Raw genomic sequence first — 8,728 nt, 5'->3', positions numbered from 1 at the left:
GGCAATCTGAGCGAACTAACTTGGGCTAGCAAACCAGACTGTGGGATAGCTACCTCGCGAAAAGCCCTAACCTAAGACACTGCCAGGACCGGGCACAGAACAAAGGACTGAACAGAACTAGCTGGCTGCAGACCATCCCCCTCCAGTGACAGGCAGCCAGAGCTGGAAGGGGGCAATCACAGCCCCAGAGAGACATTATCTACCAAACTGCAAGCAGGCTTCTTTGCTAACTAAGACTTCTTGGGATTCTGGATAGTCAACATCCGCCTGAGAAGGTGCACCGGTTGTACATCGAGAAAACTGAGCGTCAGGGATGGGGGAGGCGATAAGTCACAGCGACCATGCTCACCAAACACCTCATCACCTGGGCTGCTCGGACCTGGGAAGGGCACAAAACACAGGTCCAACAGAGTCAGCACCTCTGAGGACTACCCGAGTGCCTGAACCTGAGTGGCTTAGACCTGGGAGGTGCATACAGCCCAGGCCTGACCTCGGACGGTTCCCAGAGGAGCAACCTAGAGCCTGAGCAGTGTTTGCAGGGAGGGCACATGTGCCGTGAGCGGGGGCAGGCCCAGTGTGGCTGAGACACTGCGAGCACATGCCAGTGTTATTTGTTTGCAGCGTCCCTCCCTCCCCACAGTGCAACTGAACAAGAGAGCCTAAAAAAAGTGTCCACCACCGCCCCCCTTGTGTCAAGGTGGAAATCAGACACTGAAGAGATCAGCAAACAAAAGAAGATAAAACAGAGGGAACCGCTTTGGAAGTGACAGATGCAATAGATCAAAACCCTGTAGTTAGTACCGACTACATAAGAAGGGGCCTATAGATCTTCAGAAATATAAGCCGGACCAAGAAACTATCCAAAAATGAACTGACCCCACAGTGCCCAAAACAACACCAGAGAAAGTCCTAGATACATTTTTACTATTTATATGATAATTCTTTTCTTTTTTAATTTTTTTTTAAATTTTTAAGTCCTCTATTACTCCTTTAATTTTCAATTTTATACCCTACTATTACTTTTCAAAAAAAAAAAAAAGACCCTATTTTTCAAAGCAAACTTCATATATATACATATATATATATAGTAATTTTTGTGACTTTGCTTTTTTTTTCTTTTTCTTCTTCTTTTCTTTAATACTGTATTTTTGAAAATCCAACCTCTACTCTAGATTTTTAGTCTTTGCTTTTTGGTATTAGTTATCAATTTTGTACCTTTAAGAACCCAATCTTCAGTACCCATTTTTACCTGGGAGCGAGATTACTGGCTTGACTGCTTGCTCCCCCTTTGGACTCTCCTTTTTCTCCACCAGGTCGCCTCTGTCTCCTCCCTCCCCTTCTCTTCTCTACCCAACTCTCTGAATCTCTGTGTGTTCAAGAAGGTGGAAAACAATTAGGGAATTCATTACTGGTTGGATCTGTCTCTCTCCTTTTGATTCCCCCCTTTATCCTCCTGGCGACCTATCTCCTTCCTCCCTCTTCTCTTCTCTGTATAAATCCGTGAACATCTCTGAGGGATCCAGACTGTGGAACACACATAAGGAAGTGATTACTGGCTAGCTTGCTCTCTCCTCTTTTGATTCCACCTCATCTCATTTGGGTCACCTCTAACTGCCTCCTCCCTCTTCTCTTCTCCATTTAACTCTGTGAACCTCTCTGTGTGTCCCTCACTATGGAGAAACTTTTCATCTTTAATCTAGATGTTTTATCAACAGTGCTGTATAGAAGGAGAAGTCTTGAGACTACTGTAAAAATAAGACTGAAAACCAGAAGCAGGAGGCTTAAGTCCAAATCCTGAGAACACCAGAGAACTCCTGATTCCAGGGAACATTAATCGATAGGAGCTCATCAAACGCCTCCATGCTGCTGCTGCTGCTGCTAAGTCGCTTCAGTCGTGTCCGACTCTGTGCGACCCCATAGATGGCAGCTCACCAGGCTCCCCCGTCCCTGGGATTCTCCAGGCAAGAACACTGGAGTGGATTGCCATTTCCTTCTCCAATGCGTGAAAGTGAAAAGTGAAAGTGAAGTCGCTCAGTCGTGTCCGACTCTTAGCGACCCCATGGACTACAGCCTACCAGGCTCCTCCTTCCATGGGATTTTCCAGGCAAGAGTACTAGAGTGGGGTGTCATTGCCTTCTCCAAACGCCTCCATACCTACACTGAAACCAAGGGCCAACAAGTTCCAGAGCAAGACATACCATGCATATTCTCCAGCAACACAGGAACACAGCCCTGAGCTTCAACATACAGGCTACCTAAAGTTACTCCAAAACCATTGACATCTCATAACTTGTTACTGGACACTTCATTGCACTCCAGAGAGAAAAAATCCAGCTCCACCCACCAGAACACCGACACAAGCTTCCCTAACCAGGAAACCTTGACAAGCCACCCGTACAATCCCACCCAGAGCAAGGAAACTCCACAATAAAGAGAACTCCACAAACTGCCATAATACAGAAAGGCCACCCCAAAGTCAGCAATGTAAAAAAGATGAAGAGACAGAGGAATACCCACCAGGTAAAGGAACAGGATAAATGCCCACCAAACCAAACAAAAGAGGAAGAGATAGGGAATCTACCTGATAAAGAATTCCAAATAATGATAGTGAAAATGATCCAAAATCTTGAAATCAAGATGGAATCACAGATAAATAGCCTGGAGACAAGGATTGAGAAGATGCAAGAAAGGTTTAACAAGGACCTAGAAGAAATAAAAAAGAGTCAATATATAATGAATAATACAATAAATGAGATCAAAAACACTCTGGATGGGAACAAATAGTAGAATAATAGTAGAATAATAGGCAGAAGATAGGATTAGTGAAGTAGAAAATAGAATGGTAGAAATAAGTGAATCAGAGAAGAAAATGAAAAACGAATTAAAAGAAATGAAGACAATCTCTGAGACCTCCAGGACAATATTAAATGCCCCAACATTCGAATCATAGGAGTCCCATAAGAAGAAGACAAAAAGATAGACCATGAGAAAATACTTGAAATAATAGTTTAAAACTTCCCTAATATAGGGAAGGAAATAATCACCCAAGTCCAAGAAACCCAGAGAGTCCCAAACAGGGTAAACCCAAGGCGAAACACCCCAAGACACATATTAATCAAATTAACAAAGATCAAACACAAAGAACAAATATTAAAAGCAGCAAGGGAAAAACAACAAATAACACACAAGGGGATTCCCATAAGGATAACAGCTGATCTTTCAATAGAAACTCTTCAGGCAAGGAGGGGATGGCAAGACATACTTAAAGTGATGAAAGAAAATAAGCTACAAAAAAAAAAGAAAAGAAAATAAGCTACAGCTCAGGTTACTGTACCCAGCAAGGATCTCATGCAAATATGAAGGAGAAATCAAAAGCTTTACAGACAAGCAAAAGCTGAGAGAATTCAGCACCACCAAACCAGCTCTCCAACAAATGCTAAACGATATTCTCTAGACAGGAAACACAAAAAGGGGGTATAAACTCGAACCCAAAACAATAAAGTAAATGGGAACGGAATCATACTTATCAATAATTACCTTAAACATAAATGGGTTGAATGCCCCAACCAAAAGACAAAGACTGGCTGAATGGATACAAAAACAAGACCTCTATATATGTTGTCTACAAGAGACCCACCTCAAAACAGGGGACACATATAGACTGAAAATGAAGGGCTGGAAAAAGATATTCCATGCAAATAGAGACCAAAAGAAAGCAGGAGTAGCAATACTCATATCAGATAAAATAGATTTTATAACAAAGGCTGTGAAAAGAGACAAAGAAGGACACTACATCATGATCAAAGGATCAATCCAAGAAGAAGATATAACAATTATAAATATATATGCACCCAACATAGGAGCACCGCAGTATGTAAGACAAATGCTAACAAGTATGAAAGGGGAAATTAACAGTGACACAATAATAGTGGGAGACTTTAATATCCCACTCACACCTATGGATAGATCAACTAAACAGAAAATTAACAAGGAATCACAAACTTTAAATGATACAATAGACCAGTTAGACCTAATTGATATCTATAGGACATTTCACCCTAAAACAATGAATTTCACTTTTTTCTCAAGCGCACAAGGAACCTTCTCCAGCATAGATCACATTCTGGGCCATAAATCTAGCCTTGGTAAATTGAAAAAAATTGAAATCATTCCAAGCCTCTTTTCTAACCACAATGCAGTAAGATTAGATTTCAATTACAGGAGAAAAACTATTAAAAATTCCAACATATGGAGGCTGAACAACACGCTGCTGAATAACCAACAAATCACAGAAGAAATCAAAAAAGAAATAAAAATATGCATAGAAACAAATCAAAATGAAAACACAACAACCCAAAACCTGTGGGACACTGTAAAAGCAGTACTTAGGGGAAGGTTCATAGCAATACAGGCATACCTCACAAAATAAGAAAAAAGTCAACTAAATAACCTAACTCTACACCTAAAGCAACTAGAAAAGGAAGAAATGAAGAACCCCAGGGTTAGTAGAAGGAAAGAAATCTTAAAAATTAGGGCAGAAATAAATGCAAAAGAAACAAAAGAGACCATAGCAAAAATCAACAAAGCCAAAAGCTGGTTCTTTGAAAGGATAAATTAAATTGACAAACCATTAGACACACTCATCAAGAAACAAAGGGAGAAAAATCACATCAATAAAATTAGAAATGAAAGTGCAGAGATCACAACAGACAACACAGAAATAAGGATCATAAGAGACTACTATCAGAAATTATATGCCATTAAAATGGACAATGTGGAAGAAATGGACAAATTCTTAGAAAAGTACAACTTTCAAAAACTGAACCAGGAAGAAATAGAAAATCTTAACAGACCCATCACAAGCACGGAAATTGAAACTGTAATCAGAAATCTTCCAGCAAACAAAAGCCCAGGTCCAGACAGCTTCACAGCTGAATTCTACCAAAAATTTAGAGAAGAGCTAACACCTATCCTACTCAAACTCTTCCAGAAAATTGCAGAGGAAGGTAAACTTCCAAACTCATTCTATGAGGCCACCATCACCCTAATACCAAAACCTGACAAAGATGCCACAAAAAAAGAACACTACAGGCCAATATCACTGATGAACATAGATGCAAAAATCCTTAACAAAATTCTAGCAATCAGAATCCAACAACACATTAAAAAGATCATACACCATGACCAAGTGGGCTTTATCCCAGGGTCACAAGGATTCTTCAATATCCACAAATCAATCAATATAATATACCACATTAACAAATTGAAAAATAAAAGCCATATGATTATCTCAGTAGATGCAGAGAAAGCCTTTGACAAAATTCAACATCGATTTATGATAAAAACTCTCCAGAAAGCAGGAATAGAAGGAACATACCTCAACATAATAAAAGCTATATATGACAAACCCACAGCAAACATTATCCTCAATGGTGAAAAATTGAAAGCATTTCCCCTAAAGTCAGGAACAAGACAAGGGTGCCCACTTTCACCACTACTATTCAACATAGTTTTTGGAAGTGTTGGCCACAGCAATCAGAGCAGAAAAAGAAATAAAAGGAATCCAAATTGGAAAAGAACAAGTAAAACTCTCACTGTTTGCAGATGACATGATCCTCTACATAGAAAACCCTAAAGACTCCACCAGAAAATTACTAGAGCAAATCAATGAATATAGTAAAGTTGCAGGATATAAAATCAACATACAGAAATCTCTTGCATTCCTAAACACTAATAATGAGAAAATAGAAAGGGAAATTAAGGAAACAATCCCATTCATCATTGCAATGTAAAGAATAAAATTCTAAGGAATATATCTACCTAAAGAAACTAAAGACCTATATATATAAAACTATAAAACACTGTTGAAATTAATCAAAGAGGACACTAATAGATGGAGAATTATACCATGTTCATGGATCAGAAGAATCAATATAGTGAAAATGAGTATACTACCCAAAGCTATCTATATATTCAATACCATCCCTATCAAGCTACCAACGGTATTTTTCACAGAGCTAGAACAAATAATTTCATAATTTGTATGGAAATACAGAAAACCTCGAATAGCCAAAGCAATCTTGAGAAAGAAGAATGGAACTGGAGGAATCAACCTGCCTGACTTCAAGCTCTACCACAAAGCCACAGTCATCAAGACAGCATGTTACTGGCACAAAGACAGAAATATAGATCAATGGAACAAAATAGAGATCCCAGAGAAAAATCCACACACCTATGGACACCTTATCTTTGACAAAGGAGGCAAGAATATACGATGGAGAAAAGACAAACTCTTTAACAAGTAGTGCTGGGAAAATTGGTCAAGCACTTGTAAAAGAATGAAACTAGAACACTTTCTAACACCATACACAAAAATAAATTCAAAATGGATTAAAGATCTAAACGTAAGACCAGAAACTATAAAACTCTTAGAGGAGAACATAGGCAAAACACTCTCCAACATACATCACACCAGGATCCTCTATGACCCACCTCCCAGAATATTGGATAAAAGCAAAAATAAACAAATGAGACCTAATTAAAATTAAAAGCTTCTGCATAACAAAGGAAACTATAAGCAAGGTGAAAAGACAGCCTTCAGAATGGGAGAAAATAATAGCAAATGAAGTAAACAAACAACTAATCTCAAAAATATAAAAGCAACTCCTGCAGCTCAATTCCAGAAAAATAAATGACCCAATCAAAAAATGGGCCAAAGAACTAAATAGACATTTCTCCAAAGAAGACATACAGATGGCTAACAAACACATGAAAAGATGCTCAACATCACTCATTATCAGAGAAATGCAAATCAAAACCACAATGAGGTACCATTTCACGCCAGTCAGAATGGCTGTGACCCAAAAGTCTACGAGCAATAAATGCTGGAGAGGGTGTGGAGAAAAGGGAACCCTCTTACACTGTTGGTGGGAATGCAAACTAGTACAGCCATTATGGAGAATAGTTGTGAGATTCCTTAAAAAACTGGAAATAGAACTGCCTTATGACCCAGCAATCCCACTGCTGGGCATACACACCGAGGAAACCAGAATTGAAAGAGACACGTGTACCCCAGTGTTCATCGCAGCACTGTTTATAATAGCCAGGACATGGAAGCAACCTAGAGGTCCATCAGCAGATGAATGGATAAGAAAGCTGTGGTACATATACACAATGTAGTATTACTCAGCCATTAAAAAGAATGCATTTGAATCAGTTCTAATGAGGTGGATGAAACCGGAGCCTATTATACAGAGTGAAGTAAGCCAGAAAGAAAAACACCAATACAGTATACTAACGCATATATATGGAATTTAAAAAGATGGTAATGATAACCCTGTATGCGAGAGAGCAAAAGAGACACAGATGTATAGAACAGTCTTTTGGACTCTGTGGGAGAGGGAGAGTGTAGGATGATTTGGGAGAATGGCATTGAAACATGTATAATATCATATAAGAAATGAATCGCCAGTCCAGGTTTGATGCAGGATACAGGATGCTTGGGGCTGGCGCACTGGGATGACCCAGAGGGATGGTATGGGGAGGGAGGTGGGAGGGGGTTCAGGATTGGGGACACGTGTACACCCATGGTGGATTCATGTTTACGTATGGCAAAACCAACACAATATTGTAAAGTAATTAGCCTCCAATTAAAATAAATAAATTTAAGTTAAAAAAATAAATAAATAAATGAAAAGGAAGAATTCATATAGAAAGACCTACATGGCATATTGGTATGTGGTCAAATGGGAAAAAAAAAAAAAGGAAATTGCAGACCAGTATAATGAGTATGATCCAATTTGTGTAAATAGTGCTCCACAGATAAAATTGCCTGGTTATGATACAGTCTTGCTGCCCTAGGATTGAGAAGAAAATGAGAAGATAGTGAAGACAAGAAAATTACAAAGTGATAAGGAGAGTGTAATAAAAAGAGGAAATAGAGAACTTCACATTTTTAACTGTATATCCTAAAAGGGAGAATAGTGCTTAAAGAGTATGAGTTATGGAACTAGACTGCCTGAGTTCATAATTGAGCCCTGAACTTAGTAGCTTGGCAATTGCCTGTTATCTCACCTCTCTGAGCCCGTTTCTTCATCTGTAACATGGGGGTAATAGTGCCTATCTCATAAGGCCCTTCCATGTCTGTGTATGCATGCATGCTCAGTCGTGTCTGACTATTTGTGACCCCATGGACTGTAAGGCCACCAGTCTCCTCTGTCCATAGAATTCTCCAGGCAAGAATGCTGAAGCAGGTTGCTATTTCTTCCTCCAGAGGATCTTCTCAACCCAAGTATTGAACCTGCATCTCTTGCATCTTCTGCACTGGCAGGCAAGTTCTTTACCAGCTGAGCCATCAAGGAAGCCCCAGGGTCCTTATGAGGATGGGCTAAATTAACCCATGTAAAACAAAAAAACAACAACAAAAACACTTAACAAAGGCTTGGTGCATAGTAAGCATTCAATCAACATTAGCTGTTATTTCTTGGGACCAGGCACTGTGTTGTGTTTTCTGTACGTGATGTTATTGAACTGTTCCAATGACCTAGATATCACCTATGGAAGGTGACTGTTACAGAGCCCCTCCTTCTTGTACTACAGTGGTTTTGGAATTTTATTGCCCTCCTTTAATAGTTGAGGAAATTAAGGGTCAGAGGGATGGTTTTGCTCAAGGTACCCTAGCCATATAGGGATGGTTTAATTCCAAAACCAGGAAACTCATTTTACTACT

Source organism: Bos javanicus, chromosome X (assembly GCF_032452875.1).
Source record: "Bos javanicus breed banteng chromosome X, ARS-OSU_banteng_1.0, whole genome shotgun sequence".
Taxonomy (NCBI): Eukaryota; Metazoa; Chordata; class Mammalia; order Artiodactyla; family Bovidae; genus Bos; species Bos javanicus.
The sequence above is the reverse complement of the archived record's forward strand: the minus strand, read 5'-3'. Positions refer to the sequence as shown.